General features: G+C 40.1%; 1 protein-coding gene across 12 annotated transcripts in view; it reads left to right on the plus strand.

The window, feature by feature from the left end:
* The window catches only part of ZDHHC3 (zinc finger DHHC-type containing 3), a 41,210-nt gene that overhangs the window by 3,769 nt on the left and 27,268 nt on the right, over nucleotides 1–10,173 (plus strand). For 5 of the 12 annotated variants that reach the window (XR_003256659.1, XR_003256660.1, XR_003256662.1 and 2 more), the window contains exon 1: nucleotides 218–750. The exons of 1 other annotated variant lie outside the window; for it this stretch is intronic. The gene's annotated coding sequence lies outside the window, so the exon portion shown is untranslated. Of the gene's footprint in view, nucleotides 1–216; nucleotides 751–10,173 lie in introns of those variants that run through there. 6 more of the 12 variants (XR_003256661.1, XM_026085816.1, XM_026085819.1 and 3 more) reach the window with 4 other exon arrangements.

The raw sequence follows: 10,173 nt of genomic DNA on the forward strand, positions 1-10,173 counted from the left end.
GGCCGTGTGGGCGGGTGCGGGCTGGCGAGCGGGACGGGGGGTGGGAGAGGCCCCGCCGCGGCCGCGGTGGGGCCCGGGGAGCCCGTCACGGCCGGGGCGAGGGCCGGGCTCGGTCGGCCGGCGCGGGTCGGTGCTGGAAGGTTGTTTACTGGCGCCGTTTGCCGCGGTGGCGAGGTGGGAGTGCGGCGGGTGGCTCGGGGGAGCGGTGCAGTGCGGTGCTGCGCTGCGCCCGCTCGCCGGGCTCCTGTCTGCGTTGCACTGGCCCTGACGTGCGGTTGAAGTAACGTTAGCTCCCTGTGTCGTTCAGGTCCGCCTCAGCGTTTGCGTTACTGAACGCCAGCTTTCGGGACTGCGTGATGTCTCCTTGGCAGGAAATTTAAATTCCGAGGCCTCAGCAATTTCACCAGAGTTCTGTAACCTGCTAGTGAATGGTCATGATGAATGGTCATGATGAAACGCGGTTATTGGTGCGGCGTCGGAGTGAGCAGCCAGCGGCTAAACAGAAGCGCTCACTTCCATGGTGGCTGTTTGTCACCTGAGGTTTCACTGCTGCTTTGCGGTGGGGTCGCAGGACAGTGATGAACTTCAAGGCTGGGAGTAAGCTGTGCTGAAACTATGATGCTGTGCTGTGGCTGCTTTAGTTGAAATGGACAGCGAGTTGTATTTTAATAGACAGTAAATCTGGTTGTTTTTAAACAACAACTTCTGAATATTTTTGGAGTAATTGTCAAAAGTATTTTTTAAGAACAAGTAAGTACTCAGTATGAGCTATTAGAAAAGCTTAAGCTTTGAGAAAGCTTAGGAATTGAGGGGGCAAAATTCTGGTCTTTTATGTGCTTTCCCTCTGACTGTGTGCCAGGAAGGGATGTCTGGTGGACACCAGAATTCTGTAACGTGTTTTCCTTTGATCCTGTTTCAAAAATGATAAAGTATATTTTGCAGTATGGAAGAGAGAGAGTGTGTGCCAGACTCTTGGTGCAGCAAGGATGCAGAATGTCAGATCTGTAGGAAGGACGACTTTTGCCCCCATTCAGATGATCGTTCTGTTACAACGGCATCACAGAGAAGGGGTTTATATTGTGTAGTAAGTGACTGCTTCCAGTCCCTATCATTGTAGGTAGCAAGTACCATGTTTTTTCTTTGCTTAATGAAAACAGCAAGTCTTCTGTATAGCCTGATAGTGATACCAGTCATTATAAGTGGAGCCACACATTAATTCATGTGTGTCTTTAAGAATACAGCTCTGTGTGCAATAAAGATCCAGTCCTTCAAATACTACAGCTGTGTCAATGTAGCTCTTACTATTGCACCAGCAGATAGCACTACTTGTCACATCAATGGGAGCTGCTCGTGGTAGTAAGTTGTATTTGGACTGAATATGCATTGAAATTTAGAAGGTGTGACCCAGAAACTCTGTGCAGTTATAGGCTTATAAAAGGACAAATGTAAGATCTGCCTAAAAACTAAAGATATTTCTAGCAACACTTACCATGTACTGGCCATTTTTGTTTATGTTTCTGTTTTACATTTTTGGTTTTCATTTTAAGTAGTATAGATGAGGTGTGTATGCCAATTTGAAATAATTTGTTCAGTAGTAAGGGGCCCTTAAAATGATATGTAGTTTAATCCAACCGTTGGGTATAAGTTGTAATCTTCATTCAGCAGATACAGGATTGCTATGGCCAAGTAGTTATGTGTCTTTTACTGAGCAGTTCACTTTGTGTCAGCAAAGGGGAACAACTGATGGTCTAAGGCAGTATGTTCGTAGCTTGAGCAATGGTAACTCAGCTTTGGTGAATCTATTTTACTTGCCTAATCTGAACCTAGTCTTCTTGATGAGTGGGTTACTGTGCATGTCCCACAGAGCAGGAGCCAGCAGTGTCACGTAGGCAGTGTACTCCAAAYCCATGCATTGCGTTGTCTCATGGTAACTTGCTCAGGCAGCCATGCACTTAGGATGCATCCATAATGGTTATGCCTCCTGTAGAGGGGACCACAGCCTAGGTGATGGGTAGCCAACCTAGCTTGGGTCTGGAAACGGCCTGGCAGCAGCTCAGCCAGTCTCTGCAGACATTAATTGACTGAGCTTACTGTTATCTCTGGTCTTTGTGCAGTGTAGGCATGATCTTATGCTTAGATTGATATCCTGGAATGCAGTTTTTCTGCCATTCTGACTGAAGAGAGCAGGTAATGTAAAATATGACAAGATGTAAAAGTGTATTGTCAATTTTTGGTTTCTCTGTCCTGTATTTAGCTGGTTGAAGCAAACCAGATGGGAGTGATTGTACCCAGAACATCCTATTTGACTTATGTTTGCAACTAATCTGAACCTTAAGGTTGCTTTAGAGAAGAAGAGAAATCAAAGCTTTCCTAATTAGAGCTACATATTTCCTAGGATCTGCAGACAATAAGAAAAAAGATCGCCTGTAGCTTCATTGGAGCTGCAGTGCAGCAAGTCTGTCAGTGACACTTTACACATCGCCCTATTGATAGGGAGTCCGAAAGAAAGTGCCAACTTGCATCTGCAGGCTTTGGATGCCAGAGGCCTCCTGCAGCAGTAGTTCCCATCTAAGGAGGTGCCAGGCATTATAGGCAAGGTGCAGCTGCGTGCTGGCTCTTAGTGCATGGGAGCACAGGCAGGTTAACTCCTTTGGATGGGTTCTGGCTCTGCTCCTGGAGCGGGGAGTGGTGCATGGTGCTTGGAAGTGCCTCTGGCAGGTGGTGAGAGGTCTGCCTAGATTTGCTTGCATAGCTCTTCACCCCACCAGGTTACAAGGTGGCCACACAGAACTGGTCCTCTTAGGGGAGAAGAGGTAGGAAGGCAATGAGTGAAAAACAGCTGAGGGTAGGGGTGGAGAAGTAAGGAAGTGAGAAAGAAGGCTGCAGCAGCAGGGTTCAGCTAAAAAAATGTTGGGAAGCACTGCTTGGGGACCTTAGTAGGAAATAAAACAAAGACATGGAAAATCCAGCATTAATACCCCTTTGGACAATGGAAGATCATTGAACAGGAGGAAATGCAAGGCCCTTGTTGATGTTTTTGCTGTTAGCCTGGTGGATGGTGTGTACGTGAAGTTCAGCTGCAAGTTTTGCAGTAAGCACTGATAGGGACTGGAGCCTTTAAAGTGGTGCAGTATTCAGAAGTTACAGTGAATGGGTTGAAATTGAAACAAAGAGAGTGAATAAAGGGAAAATGAAATACTGTGCACTTTATATAAAAGGAAAAAAAAAAAAAAAAGACTAACATCCACGTGACCTAGTGGGAAGACAGTAGTACCATACCATAGATACAGGAAGATCAGGAGATAAAGGGAGATAGTAATGTGATGTACATCTGTGTTTTCTGCAGTGGCTGCTTGAATCACTGGTGTCCAATATAACATAGATACACAGTATATTCTGTATTGAAGTTAGTCTGGTCCCCGAACTTCAATATTTCAAAGGGTAACAAAATTGACAGACACACAGAGAGACACACACACACACAATGTGTTTTTTTATGGAGACAGGGATCACTTGTACTCACTACTGCAACTGTGAACAGAGCAAGGAACACAAAGTTTGCCAACCAGCATTTTTCTTTACAACATTTTAAAAACTTCATCATACAACAACTTTGAATCTGCAAGTTTTTCTTGTTCTCTGAAGTAGCAGTGTAGCTTTCTTGTAGGCTAACTCTTAACATCACAAAACTGGATCATGACAGTAATGACTCACTTCAGGCCTTTTCAGGATAGAGGTGGTAGTTTGGTTTTTTTTCATTGTTTCATCAACACCATATTTTAATATATGCTAAGTGTCCTTCTATATCTGGTGCAGTTACCTGTTCAGGTGTCATATTTAAATTTAAAATCTAAAATGCCTTACAGCCTTTCATATGCTTATCTGCAAAGCTCCCCTAAATGATACGGAAGAAGTCTAGACTACAAGTGGAGGAAAACAATACAGAGAAATTGAGTGATTTGTTCATGCTTGTGGAGGGGGAGTCTGTAGCAGGAGAAGATGGGAACAAAATTCTGGGTTATACTGAGTGAAAGGTATGTCTGATGGTTAAGGTGCTTTTCCTCCTGTAAAAGACAATATTCAGAATATTCTTTAGACTGGGATGGTTCTGCCAGCATCTTATTAAAATTAATACTTAAAAAATAAAACTCTCTTCTGCTTCTCTGGAAAATATATTCTTTATGCCATGAAGGCAGTGTAGTTTCTAAAACAGATGCTAAAAACAATACCAACTGTATAGACAGACCTTCCCCCTCTATTTTTTTTCTTTTTGAGGTTGATACAGGGCAAATTGAGAATTTAAATTCCCTTAACCCAGTGGCTTGCTATTTTAAGTCCTGAGTCAGCATCAAAATTGGAAAGAAGACCAGGAAGACTTCTTCTGTCTATTGTCTCATAAGACTGTTCAGAATAACTGCAACTTCCGTGGGAAAGCATGACGTCGCCATTTGTTGTTTTCTGTTATCCAGTGCAATCCCTTCTGCAAGATTGTTCTGTGCTTCTGATCCTTATTCCAAATAGTCAACAACACCACAAAGCTAGTTTGTATTTATATTTTCAGGATTGATATTTCTCTTTTTACATAGCTTAAGCAGCTCCTGTTTATTTAGTCTATCAGGAAACTGTAAGAAGTAACAGAATTCCTCTAATGCTCTTGCGGTTAAGATGTTATGGTGGTTGTTATTTTGTAATGGTTTATACTTAAAGTAGTTTACAAAACTGCCATTAGATCTCTGGTCAAAAGCTTAAGATCACTAAACTTGGGATTAGACCCTTAGTCTTTACTGCCCTTTTGACTTGTATCCTATTCCTAGATGATGAACCACTGGTCTGTGCTGGTTCTGTGTTTCTCTACCTTGGACAGTAACTGCGTTGTCTCTGTCTTCCTTTGTTCAGGCTAGCAGGCCTTATAGATGGGGTGCAATCATTTATCAGATATCTCCATTCTTTTGCATTGTGATTTATTTATACAGTGCATTTCCAGTGGTTAAACAGAACTGATATAGACGTTAACCAGGAAGCTGTTACCATCCGTCCTGAGACATTGTGTGTCACAAACTAGGATAGGAAATAAGCATGTTTTTAATTGAGAAAACATGACCTTATTCTCCTGACAATTATACTAATGGAATTCCACTGACACAGTTGAAGTTGCTTCTTGTTTACAGTCATGTAAATGAGAGGAGAACTAAGTTTTGTGCCTTATGTGGCTATGTTTCTTTTAAGCCTGTCAGTCTCAGCCTGATCTGGGCCCTCAGAATGGAGTTTCCAGACCTGACAGATCTCTCTGAGGTTATTCCCACCTACCCCTGTTCTCCTCAGGGAAAAGTTCCCTCTATGTTTGCATATCCCTGTTCAAATGTATTCTTCAGAAAGGCATGCCTGCAGTTAAATCTTCACCTCTAACAAAGTGCTTCCAATAAAAACCATAAAAACCTCTCACCTCTTAAGTGTGCATTTTCATTAAGCTCTTGATCATGGCCCCATCAAAATAATGAAATAACCATGTAAAATGTAAACAGTTTTCTAAACCATGAATATAGCTTGGAGTTGTAATGTAATCGCTCACTCCTCTCATGTACAGAAAACATTGTAACAGAGTTACTGCTCTTGGCTTTGTGTTCTTCCCCCACCCAACAGATTTCCAAACTTGTGCATTTAGCCTCAAAAATTAAAAGTTTGTTTTAGGTCTTGTGATGTTTTAAAATTATTTTTGAAGGATTTATTATAATTTACAATCTGATTTCTTTATGCCACTCTTCTTCAGTATGGAAACTGAAATTCTGGGGTAATCATATGACTTCAGCAGCCAAAGGCTTCTGGAGAATCTGAGATTTTGTGGGCCTCTTGCTAAAAGCACAAGGGTAGCTGCACAGACCCATACCCACATACAGCATAATCCCGTTGCCCTATTCCTGGGGTAGCTGGAATAGAGTTAGCGGTGCTCACTTTCCACTGTGACGTTTTGATGGGGGTCATCAGGTGTCTGGTCAGTGCAGTGTGCCTGTGCCTGATCCTTCCCCACTGCTTTTGCCATTTTAACCGGAGAGAAGTAGTTTTCAACTTTTTCCTGAAAATATTCCAGTGGAAATACAGATCTCTGGGTAGCAAATTTAAGCCTGCTAATAATAGGCTTGCTTTTTTTTAGCTGCCTTTCACAGACCAGTTAGAAGTGTCCTGTTGACCCTCCATGGTTCTGTAAATTGGGTTGAAAACTGCCGTGCTGATGGATATCTGGATCAATCTGCAGGAGACGGCCAAAAATTCTCAGCATAGCTGGGTTATTTTGTTCCCTTCCTGTTGATCAGATAATAGTTTCTGCAAGGCCTGAAAAGCTTTAGGAAATGTATACAGAATATTGATATTTCCTTGTTATTCCTGCTAGAACTTGCTTTGGCTAGTTTTGACAGGCTTGTTGTTAGATTTGAACTGTATGAAAGTGTGGCAGGAGAAGCATTGGTTCATAGCCTGTTAATCAGAAAACAGCACGTTCTCCCATTTCTGTTGCAAAGGGAGATTGAATATGTCACGTTATAATCAGTTAAGCTTTACGTATAGGAAATGGAAATGAACTTCAAAATGGTCTCTCTCACAGTTTCAAGCTATATCCCCTATATTTTTTTTGTTTAAAAGACATGTCTTATCTATCTGCATTACCTAGTTTAGCTGTCGTGAGTATAACGTGACTGGTAAGATATGTTTGTTTCCTTTTAATATCAATAAAAAGTTAACTTTAGTATTCTCTGTCAGCCATTAACATACTGTCAATGAACTGTAGTTCTGAGCGTGTCGCGAAGTCTTCCAAAGTATCTCTGCAAAGGATGTAAAAAGTCAACTGAAAACCCTGAAAAGTTGCAGTATTTGCTTATGGTCTTATTCTTCTTTTCAAAATTGTTTTAATATAACTGCCAAAATTTGAAGTTTGTTGAGTCTATATGACAAAATGTAAGCTCTTTCCGAAGTTGAATGTTAATAGACTTCTAATAGAGTAAATGGTTGCAATGCCTAAATAGTAATACTGTTGCTTTGCAAGTCATACCCATGTGCTTGACAATAGTAGTGTGAGTAATTAAATGGAAATAAGTGGGATGATGATGTTGGTGTTAAGCTTGGTGTAAGTTTTATAACATCAGAACCACAGTTACCCTRCAGCTACCAGTAGGAGGAAGGCCCAAATCATTTGTTAGCTGATTCTTAACATGTTTTTCAGGAGTTGCTGGCCAGGCTGTTTATTTATTAAAACAAACAAACAAAAACAAACAAACAAAAAAAACTTTGACATGGCTAATGTCATGTCAGAAAACAGTTACTCAATTTATATAGGGTATAAAAGCGTATTTTAAGTATTCATTACAGCAGGAAATGGGTTGTAATTTATTTACATCCCTAATGTGTATATTATGTATTTTTTGATTATGCCTGCAATGTCAAATGCCTTCCAGATACAAAAGAAAAGGTCTTTGCTCTGACATATGCTTAAGCTGGACTGCTGTGTTTATTGTCATTGTGTCTCACACTTACTACGTGGCCTCTCTTGTAGCCTTACACTGTGATTAAGTCCTTTGCCTTTAGTGTTTACATATTGTTTGCTCCAGAGCAGGAGGGACTGACATATTCCGTCTGTGTGTTGTAAATTAAGTTCACACGTAGTATGATTCAAAGGCAGACCAGTTAGGTCAAGTTACTCCCCTTACTCCCCCCCCTCCCTTTTTTGGGGGGAGGGTATTGTTTATATGAGAATAGCAGGTTGGGCACTGTAAACAAAAAAAGACGTTTGTATATATAAGAACAGGGAATTAAAAGAATTAACCAGGCCACATAGAGGAGAACCTGAGATTCTGTGCTCCTATAACATGACTCTAAGATTATGTACGCTGAAATACCTATATATTTCTCAAATAATGAATGATGTTTATGTACTGATTCCTGACTCTTCATTCTGTCTCCTGAAGATGACTCTTAAGCAAGTATTGAGTAACAAAACCTATTTAATAACAAATTTGTCCTCTAGCCAGAAGTCTGAGTTGGAAGCCTATGCTGTATCCACTTATCCACTTCTTTTCTGCTCTGTGGAAATTAGTCTCCAGACTTTGACTGAGGTGTGTCAAGGGCCCTTCGCATTCCTCTTTAGACACTTCCACAGCAATAGCGCTCGCGCGCTCTCGCTCTCTTTGCCCCCAACCCCGATAATATTTACGAGAGAGCTGCAGATATTTCACTGGAGTGAAACTACTTCCTGCATTTGCAAGAGATCTGAATTTTTGAATGGCTGTCAGTAAGTAGTGTGCTATTCAGGAATAAAACCACAACTTTAATTGCTTTGTATTTGCCTGGGTATCAGCCTCCACTAATACTTAAAGTGCAATGCCTTTTGTCAGACTAATTCTTCTGTTGAATAGGAGTTTACTTTTCATGTAAGCTTTTCCGTGCTTTGCTTTGGAAAACAAAGCTAAGCCTTTTAATATAAGTGAAGCTCACAGAGTCTAGGTAAAAAAAAAAAAAAAAATCCTGACTGTCTATATTCGGGACTATTCCAACTTGTTACTGCATCTGATGTCAAAACTAAAACTTTAGTTTTAAAATTTAAACACCTAAATTACTGTGGCTTTTTCTTATTTTTTAATTTAATATGATCTTACTGCCAACTAAAACATCCTTGTCAGGCATGAGTCTTTAATCTTGTTTGTTTTGAGCTGGCAAACCAACATATTTTGTAATAAGATTATGAAATAATGCAATGAAGTTTAAATCATTAACTTATGTGTGTCAGGGGGAGGGGGGGGAACTGAGTCTCTAAAACATCTTTAAGCTGTGTAAATGTATGAATAAGTAAGTGTCCTTACAGAAATAATGAAAAACTGGAGAAATGATATGGACTTGTAGGTATTGATTTATCTGACCTTATGCTAGCAGATTGTACAGGTAATAGCTGTTTCTGAAAATTATAGAGCATCTTTCTCTAAATATCAGGAGTCCTGAAGCTAAATTATAGCTATGGTTAAAACAGAAAATAAATTACAATGTAGTATGCGAATTTTGTCAATTTGGAGAGGAGGTTCTCTTCCCCCTCTCTGCCCCCCCCCAAAGTAAATGAGATACACATGTGCACATTTTTAATCTTTATTTTTCTGTTCTGTATGTTACATGTATAAATATAAAAACTGGTATGCTTTAACATTAATTCATACAACTTTTTCAGTTTCGTAAAACATCTTGAACTATCTCCCTGGACAGCATATTAAATGTTAAAAGCAGAAATATAAGAAAATACCTTAGTTTTCTTAATTTATTTATCACTGTTATGTTAGAAAAAAATTTCTGTGATTAGCACAAGCTGATCAGGTACTTGCTTTCATAGCCTGCGTGGTTCATCCACTTCTTTGCACCAGAAGCTTTGCTTTCTTGAGTTTTGCCTCTCAGTGGGGCAATACCAGCTCCATTTAAGTATCCAGTGACCTGTCTTCCATGTCACTTATACTAACATGCACAAGGTCATCCCTTCTGTGCTTGGATTTAATTATCCTGCTCAATAATAACCTTAACCTTTGGCTGTGAGAGACTAATTGTCCTCTTATGAATTTGATCCTCTTGAAATAACAACCAGAAAGAAAGCTATCAAATCCTTTGCTGTCTAGATAGGGGCAGTAGCATCTGCATTTAGGTCAGCGTTACTCATTACGGTAAAGTACAGCTCTTGCCTTGTAGATGATAGAACTTTGCCATAAATGTTTTGAGAAACTGCAATATTTGTTAAAGGTCCTAGATATTTTTGTGATCTTCTCAGCATGTTTTCTGTAGAATTTATCCATTTTGTTTGGGCAACAGTGTCAGTTTTGAACAATTAAACACAAAGATAGCTACAGCATGAACTACTTTGGCAGAAGACATAGTTAATAGTGCATATATGTTGTCTCCCTTTCTCTGAACTAAAATGGAAAAACACACTGTATTTTTTGCAGTGTCTTCCAGAAATATGAACGATTCTTACATGTTGAAATAGGAGGAGGCTGAGCCATTCTGTTTAGGTACATGGAATACAGTGTATCTGGTAGCAGGACTGTTACATTCAGTTTTCTGGAAGGTAGATCTTTAAGTATGAAGATTGGGTTTGAGCATTTAGAGCACTGTGTAAATATGAATTTGGGCACTTTTTTCTTTTCTTTTCTTTCTCTC

Source organism: Apteryx rowi, unplaced genomic scaffold, assembly GCF_003343035.1.
Source record: "Apteryx rowi isolate R43461 unplaced genomic scaffold, aptRow1 scaffold_678, whole genome shotgun sequence".
NCBI classification, from domain to species: domain Eukaryota; kingdom Metazoa; phylum Chordata; class Aves; order Apterygiformes; family Apterygidae; genus Apteryx; species Apteryx rowi.